At 37.2% G+C, this 14,210-nt stretch overlaps 1 pseudogene; it reads left to right on the top strand.

Moving 5' to 3' along the window:
* Positions 1–13,428: 13,428 nt before the first annotated feature.
* LOC112305763 (small ribosomal subunit protein eS12-like) lies at positions 13,429–13,976 on the top strand (annotated as a pseudogene).
* The last annotated feature ends 234 nt before the right edge of the window (positions 13,977–14,210 follow it).

Below are 14,210 nucleotides of genomic sequence, written 5' to 3'. Positions count from 1 at the left end.
TCTCTCTCTGGTCGTTGAATGTATTGTTATTTGCCAGGGCAATAAATCAAGGAGGCTGACTGGAAGCTCTGAAATGACTAAATAACCAAGTTGTTGAGCCGCTACCAAGCATATGCAATTCATCACTTAAATGACACATGCCACAGCAGGTAAGAGTTTGTGAATGATGTGCCATGGATCTTTTTATTTATCTTTAGTTTTATCAGGGTAAGTCACTAGGGCAGAGAATAGGAAGAAGAGGATATAGAGAGGACAGGTATAAGGAAAGAAAGCTTTACATTTTATCGATTTCAGAGGATAGCAGTTCGTTATTTATAGAGCTAGAAGGGGATATTAAGGCTTTAGCTTTTTATATTACAGCACCATGAGTATGCTAAAGACGTTTTTAACCAAGGATCAAGAAGAAAAATTTAACTGCTATTAATAATACTCATACATGTGTAAGGTCTGTTTTAGTACATTAAAAAAAATTCACCTAGCCAATTGTTCTCAAACTTTAATTTGCATGTCCATTAATCCAAGGCTGTTTAAAACTCAGACCTCAGGTTTCCTCTTAAGATTCTAATTTACTTCTGGGGTGAGCTGATGCAGACGCCAGCCCGCAGTGTCTGTGATGTGTGACTGAGACCAGACACATTCACATGGACTACTGAGTCCTGTGGAGGAAAAGGGACAGCACGGCCACTCTCTCAAGAGGAGAGTGCTCTGACCCTTGCCTTGACAGGCTTTTATTTCTTTTCTGGGCTGTTACATTGAGGATGGTCCTCATTTGATATGCACAGGTTCACTTGAGGTGGTTACCTTTCACAGAAAACAAAGGAGAGGATGTTGCTAATTACATCAAAAAAGAAGGATATTTGCAAATGCAAAGGGAAAAGTGGTTGAACTAGTTACACTCATCCTTGGGAAGTTTAGCATAGATTTTAGGAAGTTACTTTAAAGATGTGCAGTCAACGTTTTCTGCCTCAATTCAGGGTGAGGGAGTTTTAAGAAAAGCAAGCCTTAAAGCAGCCTAGGTACAATTCAGGCCTGATTCTCCACAAGAGAACCTATCTATGGGCGACAGTCTCCTATAGTGGAGCTCCAGAACTTGCGTTTTAAACTAGCATCCCATGAGACGCTGATGTGGGCGGTTGGTGCATTCTCCCTTCGAGTTCTTCCAGAACTTGGGAATGTTTGCAAAACAGGATAGGTACTCTTAACCAAAAACAAGGAATTACTGTAAAATAATATCAATTTAGAGCTTGGTACTACCCCTACCCACTTCACTGTGATTGCTTTTGTAACTGATAGTGTCGGGTTTCAGGAACCTTGCTCTTGCTGTTCTTGTCGTTTGAGTCAGGGGCAGCAGGGTGAGGGTTTCTCTGTTGCTTAGAAACAGAAGTCAATTGCAATTGCAATTAATTTAAGCAAAAAAAAAAAAATCTACTCAAAATCTTTTCCAAGCTCACAGAATTGTTGGAAGTCTGAAGGGCCAGTCTCGGAAAAGGAGCAGCACTCAAGGCCGACACCGATGGGGCTGGGGAAACCCCACCGCCTGTAAGGTTGTCTTGCAGGGAGAGTTTGGACCACGTCCTGCGGCCCTTGTCCAGGCCTCTGAGAAGACTACCCCTGCACGCATCCCGTTTCGCTTGGTCAAAGAGTCACAGTTTTGGGGAGAGTGTTTACAGTTTGTTCTGTTCCCCATTCCTGTCTGGTGATAACGACAGGAGAGAAACCCTAAAAGCCGATTCCTGAAACTGTTTCGATCCTTCTATCAGGCACCACAGAGTTTTGATCTCTGGAGATTTATTTCGGAGAGTAATCCTGATGAGAAAGCTTAGATATCAGTCACATGATTATTCACTCTGACTAGTGCAGAGGAATTGGTAAAAGCAAACGGTCATTTGTATGCAGACACTAAAATTTAATATTCTTCATGACATCATTAAAAATATTTCATATATGTTTATATGGAAGCTTTTTCATTCTATTCCATATTATACCCATGTTGTTTTAATATAACGCTTAAAATGACTTACTCTCAAAAAAAGAAGTACAAAACTAGAGTGAAATATATTTATTCTATTATTTCATAGACTCCTTTGGATACTACTGAATATATTTATCTTGGTTTAAGAAATATAACGTAGTATCTACTAAAAATGTATGGTCACTTAAAGTTTTTAAAAAGTTTTGCTCTATATCCATTATATATAAAAATGAATCAAGTTACAAAATAGGGCATAAAGTTATTCATTTGTTAAACAGGAAAAACATTTAAAAATTTTAAGCCTTGTTACTTTTTTTTTGAAATGTTTGGCTTAGGTAATATTGGATACATGAAATACTGAATATTTTTTGGTTGATTGAAAACCAGAGGTTACTTAAGATCCCTGTCTGAGTGTGCTGAGAGAACTTAGAGTTACTCCAAAAGCAAATGAGAGGGAGATGAATCCATACTGTCACTTTAAATTCTTACACCCCAGTTGATTGTCTAATGTCTAAACTCTATGTATTATATTTATATTACTATTTTACATTCTCAGTAAAGACAAGTTCATAAGACAGGAAATAAACGAGTGGTGGAAGAGATCTCTTTGGAGATATGAAAACAAACTAAAATAACTTATGATGACGGTTACTAAAAACAATGAATTGTAAAACTGAAATGAGTAAATTTTACTAGATGTAAAATACATCTCTATCAGGTTGTTTAAAAAGTGAATGCTGAGAGTGATACCCTGTTACAAAGGCAGATAAAACTGTTTCAGGTGGGGGAGGAACAAACACCTGAAAACCATGTTTAGTGCAGTTATATCAATCTTGTAAATCACAGAATTTCTTAATGGACGGTTTTATCTTAAGATATTTATATTATTATATACTTTATAATTTTATTCTGTGAATAATTTTCTTAAAGTTTGTATAGTTTATATAAAGTTGAAAACTGCCCTTTCCACTGAAAATAGTGATAAAGATATAGTAAGTCATTAATTGTGAAAGACATTATTTGGAGAAAAAACTGTAATACGTATGAATAGCATCCAAAATTCAAATTTTAAAATCGAAGACATTTGAGATGTCATGATACACCACAGGTTGGAGAAACGGTCTGGAAGTTTTCCACGTGTGGTACCAGCGGCACGTATAGGCGTCCTACCCTAAGGGGCTGTTCTGCATTGCTGATCATAAATTGGATTGGTTAAGTAATCGAACTGTGAGTTTTGAAGGTCAAAGACCTTCAGGTCAAAGACCTGAAGGTCAATAGTTTCCTTGGCATATTTTACGTGTACTATTCTGCATATTTTAAGTAATAGTACATTACTGGGCCAAATTCTTAAAGTCATTCAAATATAGCAAATGATAATACTTAGCTAAGAGAGTCATTAATCATTTTTAATCTATCTTTTGCAGGCATAGACTTTATGATGACATAGTTTTAGGCAATAATGTACAAACATATTTAGTCTTAATAATTCATGAAGTACTAAAATGTTGGATAATTCTAATTAGACCCACAATAAATTTACTGGCTGGAAAAATATAGCATACATTCACATATTTTAATTTGAGACCATAAAGTTTATGATATGTTAAATATTTGAACTGAATAATTTTTCATTCACTGTTAGAATTTGTGGTCTCAGGAGAAGCCTGTTACAAAATACTCTGCTCTCTCTGCTTCATTCATCTCTGGTAGTAATAAAATTTTTTTGGTAGAACTGGGAATTTTTCCCCGTATTTACATGCTGCTATATCATCATCATCATTGTTGTCATTATTTATTCTTATTTTGTTTCTGCCATTACAAAATATTGACTTCAGTTTTTTTTTCCTGTTCTCCTTTCTCAGGAAGGTCGGAAACAGTCACCAAGCACCTCATTTCCTAGGCCTCCTAATGTCCTAACTCACTGTCTTTAAGTCAAGGAAGAGGCAGTGGCAGGATCAATTGTCTTTATTCTCTGAAATCTTCTTGGACTCATTTATTCTGCCTTTCAATGTTGAATGTTTGAGCAAAACTAGAGTTTGTGCATACAATAAATTGTGTGACTATGTATATACACATAAAAAGTTACCTATTCATAGTTACTTGCATTGTTTGATTGCTGGGTGTCTATGGATTCTCCTGTTCTTTTATTCTTTGCTTAGGAATCATTAGACCTCTAGTTGACTTTAAACAAATCATCGTAAGCATAGTTGTCTCCAATGATGTGTGTTGCACAGTAAAATCCTTCAATAAAAAAATTAAGAGATCCTTTGCTACATAGTTAAAAAAGAAAAGTCAGCTTGAGATACAGAAGAATTTATAGGTCAGGAAGGAATATTTAAAGTCTTTGCTTGAAACGTTCTGGATCTGAAAGACATATTTTCTCAGACATGTTACAAAAACATGGGTATAGTGGGAGGTCTTCAGAATATATGTGTTTAAAGAAAATTCTAATAGTGTGAAAGACCAAATTTAAAACTAAACATCAAATTAAACATTTTTAAAGCCTGATTAAAAAAAAATCTTATCAAGAAAGATACTGTGGAAAATAGAAATAGAAGAATTAGTAATATAGTGAGGCTGAATTTGGGGCTATTTTGATCATTTATAAACCCCATTGAATATGAGTATATATAGTGCAGACAGCATGCTAAACCTTGAAGAAAGGAGATCTCGGGCTTCAATGATGGTTGCAGAGGATACTTAGAGAACCAAAGGGCAGGAGAAAGCAGGAGTTGAAGAGAGACTTTCGAGAATGGAAAGAGAAGTAAAGGCTTTTATGGTAGATATTAGGGAGCATTTTAAGAGCAGGTCTAATTCAATAAACCTGGAGCTAATGTCGTGTGCAAGTGTGACAACCAGGAAGGAGTCTTCTGTAGAAGTGAGGAGCAAGAGGCTGAAGGAATTTCCGAGCAGGCAGTAACGACAGGAGTCAGGGCGATAGAAATACAAACTAAAAAAATAAATGCGTGGCACACAAAAGGAGGCTGGCTATAGGAAATGTGAGGAGGGAGATCCTGTGGATGCTTCTTAGATGGTTGATTATCATTACTGTGAAGTATCTTTCTCAGAAAGAGAGAACAAACTGTTATCTCTTGAGAGAATCCTATAATTCAGAATTGAGGTGCAAGGATGTAGGAGTAATGAAGGACACGGAGAGAATTTCAGACATGTGGGAATGTGAAATTATGAGGGGATTTGGACTGTAGTAACTGTGAGGGCTAAAAAATATTTTTCTATGCACCGTGCACCATGCACGTGAGGCTTTAGCAGCCATGTGGCCTAAGGCCATGCAGACCCTAGACACAGGCACCAGGTGGGAGCCTGAATACCTCAGCACAAGAGTGGGTTGCAGCCAGGAACACATGCTAACCTAGCTGATGATGGACTGGACTGAACTTTAATATGCAACAGAAACTCTGGACACTGGCTTTTGCGTTGTCCCTACTAAAGACAAAATTGGACCTTTCCACAGTGACATGGGCGGAGATGGGACATTGGACAGTCAGGAGAGGAACCCCCTTTTTAAAAATATTTTCTTGTTTATGCTATTACAGTTGTCCCACTATTTCCCTTTTCACCCCCTCTCCACCCACCCTACCCCCCTCTTTCATATTCAGTCCCCTCACCATTGTCCATGTCCATGGGTCCATCATATATGTTCTTTGACTAATCCCTTCACCTTTCAATCAGTACCCACCAGGAGGGGAACCCCCTTAATTTCACATCATCAATAAAGTTTACCATAGCGCCCCATCCTCCCATGTGGGTCTCAGGAAATTCTTTTCCTTGGGATACTGCAACTAGTCCACTTCTACTGATGACACTTTGCCCTTCCCCCTTTCCTGCCTAGAATATTCTAACGGATGCACCTGCTCCAGCTGGGGAGTCTTAACATGTTCACTTGAGTATAGTAGATAGAAAGGCTCCAAGCAAGACCCTGTTAACTATATCACTCCATGTCCCATTGCTTTTGTGTTGCCTAGCAACAGTTTGCCTGCTACATACATTCCACCCTTCTTCAACTACCTGTAAATTGCCTACTTCCTTTGAAATCTTAGACTCATGCCCCAAAATTATTCCTTTGTCCATAAAAGCATATAACCTCTATTGCCCAATGTGTTTCATGTCTCATTTGTATATAGCACTCTCAAATGTGCATTCATATGATAAATTTTGGACACTTTCTCTTATTAGTCTGTCTCTGTTAATCTAATTACTAGCCCAACTAGAATAATTTAGAAAAGTGTTAGAGGATGTTAGTGGGAGGCTGATCAATGAGACAGGTTGAGCACATTCAGTTATTTTCTGAGTCTAAGTAGTTTTCTCTCTGTGATTAGGTCATCTGTGTTTGCTAATTGGTGCTTTTCAAAGAAAAGGCTTCTACCCACCTAGATTCTGGGAGATAAGAGCACTTTCTTCCTTGATGATTACACTTCTAAAGGATGGCTTCCTGGTTCCCTGAGAAAGGTATTCCTGGGTTATAAAGCAGACAAGAGGCCTTTAAAAAGATTCACATCTCAAAGAGGCAGAAAAAGAGTTTACAATTACAGGTTAAATAAAGAAAATGCTCTAGGAGGGGCCAGGGCCTGGGGTCAGGAAGAAACTTGACTAAAGTTTAGTCAGGCAGAGGGAATTAAGACTCTCTTGGTGAGTTTATTTGATTAGAATTCTTTGCTTGTAAATCTGAAGTTCCTAATTATACAGGCAATACTTTGATATTGAAGGAGCATATGGATGGCGTTTTGATCTTCAGTAAGTTTTCTCCTTGTGGTAGACTAGATGATGTAAAATGTAATCAAATGTTAATTAGTTATAATGCAGATAATAATGAGCTTTTAATTAGTAGTAAATTTTTTTACACCACTCCTTCAGTGACTTCTTGATGTATTAATTGATGAAGGAATTTCCTTTGCCTTTCTAATTCTTTGAGGATTTTTTCCAATTTTCATCAATTAAATATTTTTATTAGCATGTTGTTTAATTCCTTTCTAGTTTTCATTGAAATAAATAGGTTGCTTTAATGCGAGAACTATTGAATTTCCTTTTATTAAGGTACACAGATGGATTTAACTAAAAGCAAAAGTTCTGAATTCTCTGAGCTTTTCAATCTCTGCTTTCCAAAATCCAGTGTGTAGCACATTAATTTTATGAAACCTTTGTTCTTGCCAGTATAAGGACATGACACTTACTGCATTTTTAATTGACAGGAAACATTTTCAGTGTTTTAGTCTTAGTATTTTTGTTTTTTTTCCCTCAGTCTTCTTGTTTTAACATAGAGTTTTCTTTCTCCTCAACTCCACCTGAATCTTGTTGGGGAAACACAATTAAAAGTGAAATCTGCCAACCCAGTCCACAAAATGTGGAAAAGAGTGGAAGAGTTTTGTTACTGTAAAGTCATTAAATCAGACTGTGATGTGCATCATAGACACAATGCTAAAGAGACTGCAAATGTAAGAACGAATCCTAGTCTTTTTACAAAGCTATGAAGATGTAATTTATTACATATGTGTGTATCCTCTTTATCCAAGGAAAAATAAAACTTCATTCATCTTCTTGGCCAGCAGGAAGTTACAGCACGGAGCCAGGCGTCTCACCTCAACCCCCACAGACACAGGGAGACAGAGCATCAACCTTCCTGGTGTTCACATTTTAAAGGGCTGGCTCTGAAGCCCCCCAGAAAGATCTTCCTAGGATGCAAAACTGGCAAGAGACTCATGAAGTTTTTAAAAAGATTTACTTACATTGCATAAAAGGGAAATCATTTGTAATTTTAAGGCTTCTAAAGGAAATAGTAAAGACAAGGGAGCAATGAGGAAATTCCCTTTTTCTTTTTACACTATGAAAACTTTTAAATTTTAATTTTTTAGATTTGTGTTCACTCCTATAATGTATACAACATACTTTTAGACTTTCTCCCCAACTTTTAAACTATTTTAAATAGAGCTTAAGTTGATATATTTAACCATATTTTAATAGGTGCAGCAGATAGAACTCCCTAAATGAGTGCCTTTTTGACTAAAGTCATTTGCTGTCAATTTTTGAGAACACCTTTTCATTTTGCCAGAATTATTTTTAAAATATCATAAAATCTTTTTTTTAAAACACAATAAAAGGACTAGATACATATCTGGAATCTTAGAGTGATTTCAAATAAATGAGGTTTAATTAGTAATTAATAGTGAGAGCCCTAAGACTCTCTTTACGCTATCTGCACCCAAAATCACAGAGGTGGATTTTCAAAGCCTCATTTTAATTTATGAAGTGGGAAAATTCGAAAGGACATATATTTTTCCAAACAGAATCATGTGTAGAGTCCTTAAATTTGTTCTTTCAGTCATTCAAAAATTATTTATTAAAGGTCTACTGTATATAGATCACTATTCTGGGACTGGAGAAAGATTTAGTGAACCAAAAGACAAGATGTTTAAAGCTGCTACTGTTTATCATGATCTTAGAATGTTCAAGGAGTCAGGAAGTCATTGCATTTATATAATTTATTGGAAAGACATATACATTCCTCAAGAACAAATGTTAATAGATACTCATACATTTCCACATTTTCAAGTACTTCTTTTTGCAACTTTTCCACACATATATCTTTGAGGCGATCTTTTGCATATTGCTGAGGTATAAATTTGAATATAAGGTTTTGCAAACCAGGAGAGCTGGAACAAGTAAATTATCTGTTAAGTGAAGTTAGCTAGCTGCCACGAAGCACATCACAATTTGACTGTAATTCTCTACTTATTTTTTAAGTATATGTGTAATAATACTTGTGAAGTTATTTAGTTTTCGAATTTTGAGGTAAATTTATATCCATTGTTTATGCTGAGGGTTTTAAGATATATCATTTTATAAGCTGAGATTTTTTTAAAGTGCTTTTTGAGATTCATTGCTTCCTTTTTGCTTCACTTAGCATTTTGCTAAGCCTTTTTGAAAATTTAAGTACCAGGCATGCAGAGATAAGATTGCCCCTTGAAAGGTTTTGGTCGAGGCTGTGAAAGTGTAGAGTAACAGTGGTATTGGTGGTATTAACTTGGGCAAAGGGGTCTCGAAGAGAAGATCTAACAGCAAGAACAGGAACCACTTGGGCTTTTGTCAACCATCTTGCTCTAAGAGAGATTATCTCCCAGAAATAGAAGAACTAGAACTTGTCTTTCTTTTTGTTATTGTAGGAGATAGTTTCTCATAGAGATAAAATATGAAGAATCTTAGTCATTCTGAGAAAAAAGCTATATAACTTTATTTAAAAAGGCTTATTATTTTCAATGAGTTATTAAAGTTTAGAGAAGAAAGAGGAAGGCTGAATTGCTTATTCACTTATTGGTTGTGGAGGGTTCAGAATAGGCCTCCCCCAGATGTGCCACCTTGGCATGGGGGTTACTTTGAACTCGAGGCAATCAAGACATTTTAGGCTCAAGGAAAACTTACCTTTCTCTTAAAGAATTAAAGTTGGGGCATTCCCCATAATAAGAGTTATTACCAGAAATAAACTTTATACATATCTTCATGGCAGGGAAAACATCAAATTACTGGACATCTGTTCTTCTTATCATTCTGTCAATTACCGTTCTCCCCTCTGAAGCCCCAGGCCCCTATCTCATTCCTAGGCTCAAGGTGTGTGTGTGTGTATATACACACACACATATATATGGGATAAAATCCATATATATCCCATATATATGAATATATATGAATATATATGGGATAATATATATATTATATATATGAATCGTGTGTGTGTGTGTATATATATAATTTTCCTTTTCTTTCTTGAATGCTTTATGTATGTAGGGTTCTTGCATATACAAAATTAAATTTGTTTCAATTTTTATATATCATATACATATATGGGATAAGATGCACATATATACGCATTTATAGATGTATATATGGGATAATATATATTATATATGCGTATATGTGCATATATATGCATCTTATTATATATGTATATTTTTCCTTTCTTTCTTGAAACCTTTATGTATGTGGGGTTCCTGCATATGCAAAATTAAATTTGTTTTTCTCTGGTTAATCTGCTTCAACTCGATTTGATTACTAGACCAGCTGAAAGAACCTTTGTAAGGTAGAGGAAAATTCTTCTTCCCAACAGTTGTCACTATTTGGCTTCAGATTCTTCAATTATTTTCTACCTTTATAATAAAGTCCAATGTCCCCACTGTGGAATGAAGGGCCTTGCATGGGGTAACCCTTAGCAACTTCTCTAGACCTATGTTTCCCAATGTACTCTTCTCACCTTTGCAAAGCCAGGCTTGCTGAACTTCCTACAGTTTTCTACGTCACACTGTTTGAGGCCACTGTGACTTTGCTTATTCTTTCCCCATCCTGCCTTCCAGGGAGTGAGCCAGACAGAATTTCCTTAGTAATATGACACCTTAGCAGAAAAGTTTAAACAAATGGTTCTCAAACTTCAGTGTGCTTCAGACTCTACTAGCAAGTTAGTTTGCTAAACCATAGATTCCTAGGCTTCCAGGGAGTTTCAGATTCAGCAGGTTCAGGGAGTGAACCCCAGGAACCTAAATTTTAAGAAACATTCCAGGGGTGAGGCCGGTGTGGTTCGGTTGGTCGGGTGTTGTCCCACAAACTGAAAGATCATGGGTTTGATTCCTGGTCAGGGCACGTGCCTGGGTTGCAGTTTCCATCCCAGTCCAGGTGAGTACAAAAAGGGAACTGATGGATGTTTCTCTTTCGCATCGAGGTTTCTTACATTCTCTCTGTCTCCCTCCTCTTCCCCCTCTCTAAAATCAATAAGCATGTCCTCTGGTGAGGATAAAGCAAGAAAAAAGAAAAAAGACACACTCCAGCAAACTTGATAGAGGTGGTTCATGGTCACACTTGAGAGACTCTGCCTTACAGTGTGAGTATCCCTTGACTAGGCCAGAAAGCGGCTGGAGAATTGAATAAGATGGAAGTCACTTGAGTAAAGGCATAAAGGCAGTGGTGTGCTAGAGCTAGCTCATTCTGGCTTGCAAGAGTTGGTTGTTAAATTTTCAGAAATTTTGTGAGCTGCTTATTAAACACAGCCATTATTAAAATTAGGTTATATGAACTTGTAATTAAATAAATTATATTAAAAGCAAAAGTAATAGACCCTGAAAACATCAGTTTTATCATTTCACTATTTTACTATTACCTATTACTATTACCTATGCTCTTAAACATACCTATGCTCTATGGTTGTTTACACCTGTTGTAGCTGTGTGGTGAAACTGCTATGTAATTATGTGCTACTGTGCATCTCTTCCCAACTCCATGTTCAGTGATGCCATGTTAAGGAGCTTGAAATTGGCTATGGTGGGGGTATTTGAAACAAAAATTTTCAAATGTTACAAATCAGGATTTCACCTATATCCCCTTTCTACCCTAAGCCAATTTACACCATATCACTCCATAAGGATGAGAAAGAGTTGATTGTAACTAGTGGAATACAAGCAGTGTGATACTTCTGGGAGTAGCTAAATATGAGACTAAAGAAACAGATATTGGCCATGTCATAGAGCTCTTTGTGACTCAGTTTTGAGAAGCATGGGATTTATTCTAGTAACGCTGGGAAACCATTGAGACATTAAAGGCTATAAAGTGCTATGGCCAGATTTATTTTTAGAAAAGTGGCTCTGTGGAGGATAATTTTGAAGCTGGCAAAACTAAAGACTGGGAGACCATCTAGGGAGCCATATTACAGGTGATAGATGATGGTGAGTAGACTTTGGTAGTTGAGGAATAGGTGGAAAAGAGCAGAGCAATGGGGGAAATAGTTATAAGTTAAACTTGACAGTGATTAGAAAGGTGATGAGAGAGAGGAGGGAGATATGTGTGATTCATACTTCTAACCTGGTAACTGAGTGGGTGGTGATACAAGCCAATGAGAAAGAAAATACAAGAATAAGAGCAAGGTTAGATGAGGAAAAGGATACATACGCTAGAGATTTGTTGTTGTGCATATGAAGTCTTATTATAGAGCTTCTCAAACTTTTCCCATGTTATATCACCCATAGAGAATAACAATGTGGCATATAAGAAAAGAAAGAGGCTGCTCAAGGTTAGAGGCAACCAACTTCTGGGGTTCTAATCATCCCAGCTCTTGCTCTGCTTGCCTCACAGTCTGGGGAGATCAATATTATGGCTCACATATTACCTGTTGGAACCATACCATTTGGGAAATTTCTATATAATATTAATTACCCTTTTCTATCTCTAAACTCTTAAGAAAGGTTAGGGAAGAGGGGTGAGGATGAATATATAAAATAATATAATGTACGTATTATATCACATAGTAGAATAATATATATATAATATGTACATCACATATTATATAATAAATATTATACAGTACCTAATATAATACATGCAGAATTCTCTGAAGTAATACATTTAATATTGATTTTCTCTCATAATTGGTGGGATAACCTTTGCTTTGATCGAGGGCTGTGTCATCACCATCGTGGTCCGGTGTCTCCCTGCTATCACTCAAAGGAAGAGGTAGGAAACTGCAGTTGAGAATTGAGTTCCTTCAAACTAATTGGGGGTTCAAAAGAAGCCAGTTAATGTCTTTTTTCCAGATAATATTAATCAGCAATTGTAATAAAAAGAAAATTGATTTTTTTGGTATAAATTAAGAGACAAGACTGCCCAAGTTCTGACCTATAGCCAGGGGACCACTAACAATGAGAAATATGTAACTTTGTATTTATTTTTAAAACCTGAGAATGTTGTTATTTTTATTTATTTACCATAAGGTGCCATGGCATATGACTTTATTTCATTCCTCAGACTCATACCCAGTTAAGTCTATATTTATCATCATATGTTATATACTAAAAATGAGGAGGCAGCATCGCTAAAATATTATTCTGTACTTATGGCAATGAGATAAGTTATATGATAAAACCAGATTGTCCATGAAAGTCCAGGTGGTATGGAAACAGTATTTCTGTGGCTCTATAGTGAACATCTGTAAATATTAAAAACCATTTTGTCCTTTGGGAGCTCACAGTCAGAGAGCAGAGTCTGGAGGAGAAAACAAGCAGACAGTAGTGTGGTGGTGTGCACGAGGGTGCGGGGCGCAGAGTCAAAAGGAGACGCACCTCACTGACCCTAGAAGGAAAGGGAGATGGGAGGGCCTGGAAGGGACTGCGAGTTGGAGTTAAGTTTTCCAGGTATATGAAGGTGTCAGAGAGCATTGCTCCTGTGGAATTGCATGTGGTGCCGTATTATTAGGCATGATGAGATGATGGAAAATGAGGTTGGATAGGCAAGCAAGGACCTCAACATGAAAGCCATGAAGCATTGCTAAAATGTTTAAATTTTATCCTGAAACCAACTGAGAGTCATTGGTGGATTTTGTAAAAGGACCAGGATGAATAACTTTGAACTTCAGAAAGGTTATTCTGGCTTTCTTTCCCAGCTGGAGCAGAGTTGCGTGGAGGCCCAAGAGAATGCTTGGGTGTGTTCAAGATTCAGTTCCATCCATAACCTGCCCCGTAGTGGAGGAAGGCATTGCTGCTGGGAGTGTAATGGACATTAATACTTCTTTACCAGAGGTGCTGAAGACCAACATCATCCAATATTGAGAACCTGTATCAATCTCCATATCGTGGGTTGGAACCACCAGGAACAAAAGTGAAGCCAAGCCGAGGGAAGAAAGTGTGAAGTTCATGGTGTTTGCACAATAGTTCTGAATGGCATCCTTCCTACAGGAAACCTAAGAAAAGACGCCATGCCCATCTTTGTGTGCTTGTGTCCGACTGTGATGGGCCTATGTGCTGTATGTCAGGTTGGTGGAGGCCCTTTGTGCTGAACACCAAAGCAGCCTAATTTAGGCTGATGACAACAAGAAGGTAGGGGAGTGGTTAGGCCTCCGTAAAATTCACAGAGAGGGAAAGCCCTGCAAAGTGGTTGTTGCAGCTGTGTGGTGGTGAAGGACAATGGCAAAGAGACTCAGGCCAAGGATGTCATGAAGGAGTATATCGAATGCAAACAATGAACAAATAAACTTGGCTTTTTGCGGGGTGGGGTGGAGAGAAAGACAGAGAGAGAGAGTGAGAGAGTGAGAGAAGCATTACTCTGGCAAAAGAGTGGAGAACAAATTGAAGGGGGATGACAGAAGAAGCAGAGAGGGAGGCCAGTTAAGAACTTATCCAAGTGAAAACTATTATAAATCTGAATTAAAACAACGTCAATGTGGATATTAAAGAAGGGGCAGATTCAGAGCTGTTTA

This window comes from Desmodus rotundus, chromosome 2, assembly GCF_022682495.2.
Source record: "Desmodus rotundus isolate HL8 chromosome 2, HLdesRot8A.1, whole genome shotgun sequence".
Classification (NCBI taxonomy): Eukaryota; Metazoa; Chordata; class Mammalia; order Chiroptera; family Phyllostomidae; genus Desmodus; species Desmodus rotundus.
The sequence above is the reverse complement of the archived record's forward strand: the minus strand, read 5'-3'. Positions and strand labels throughout refer to the sequence as shown.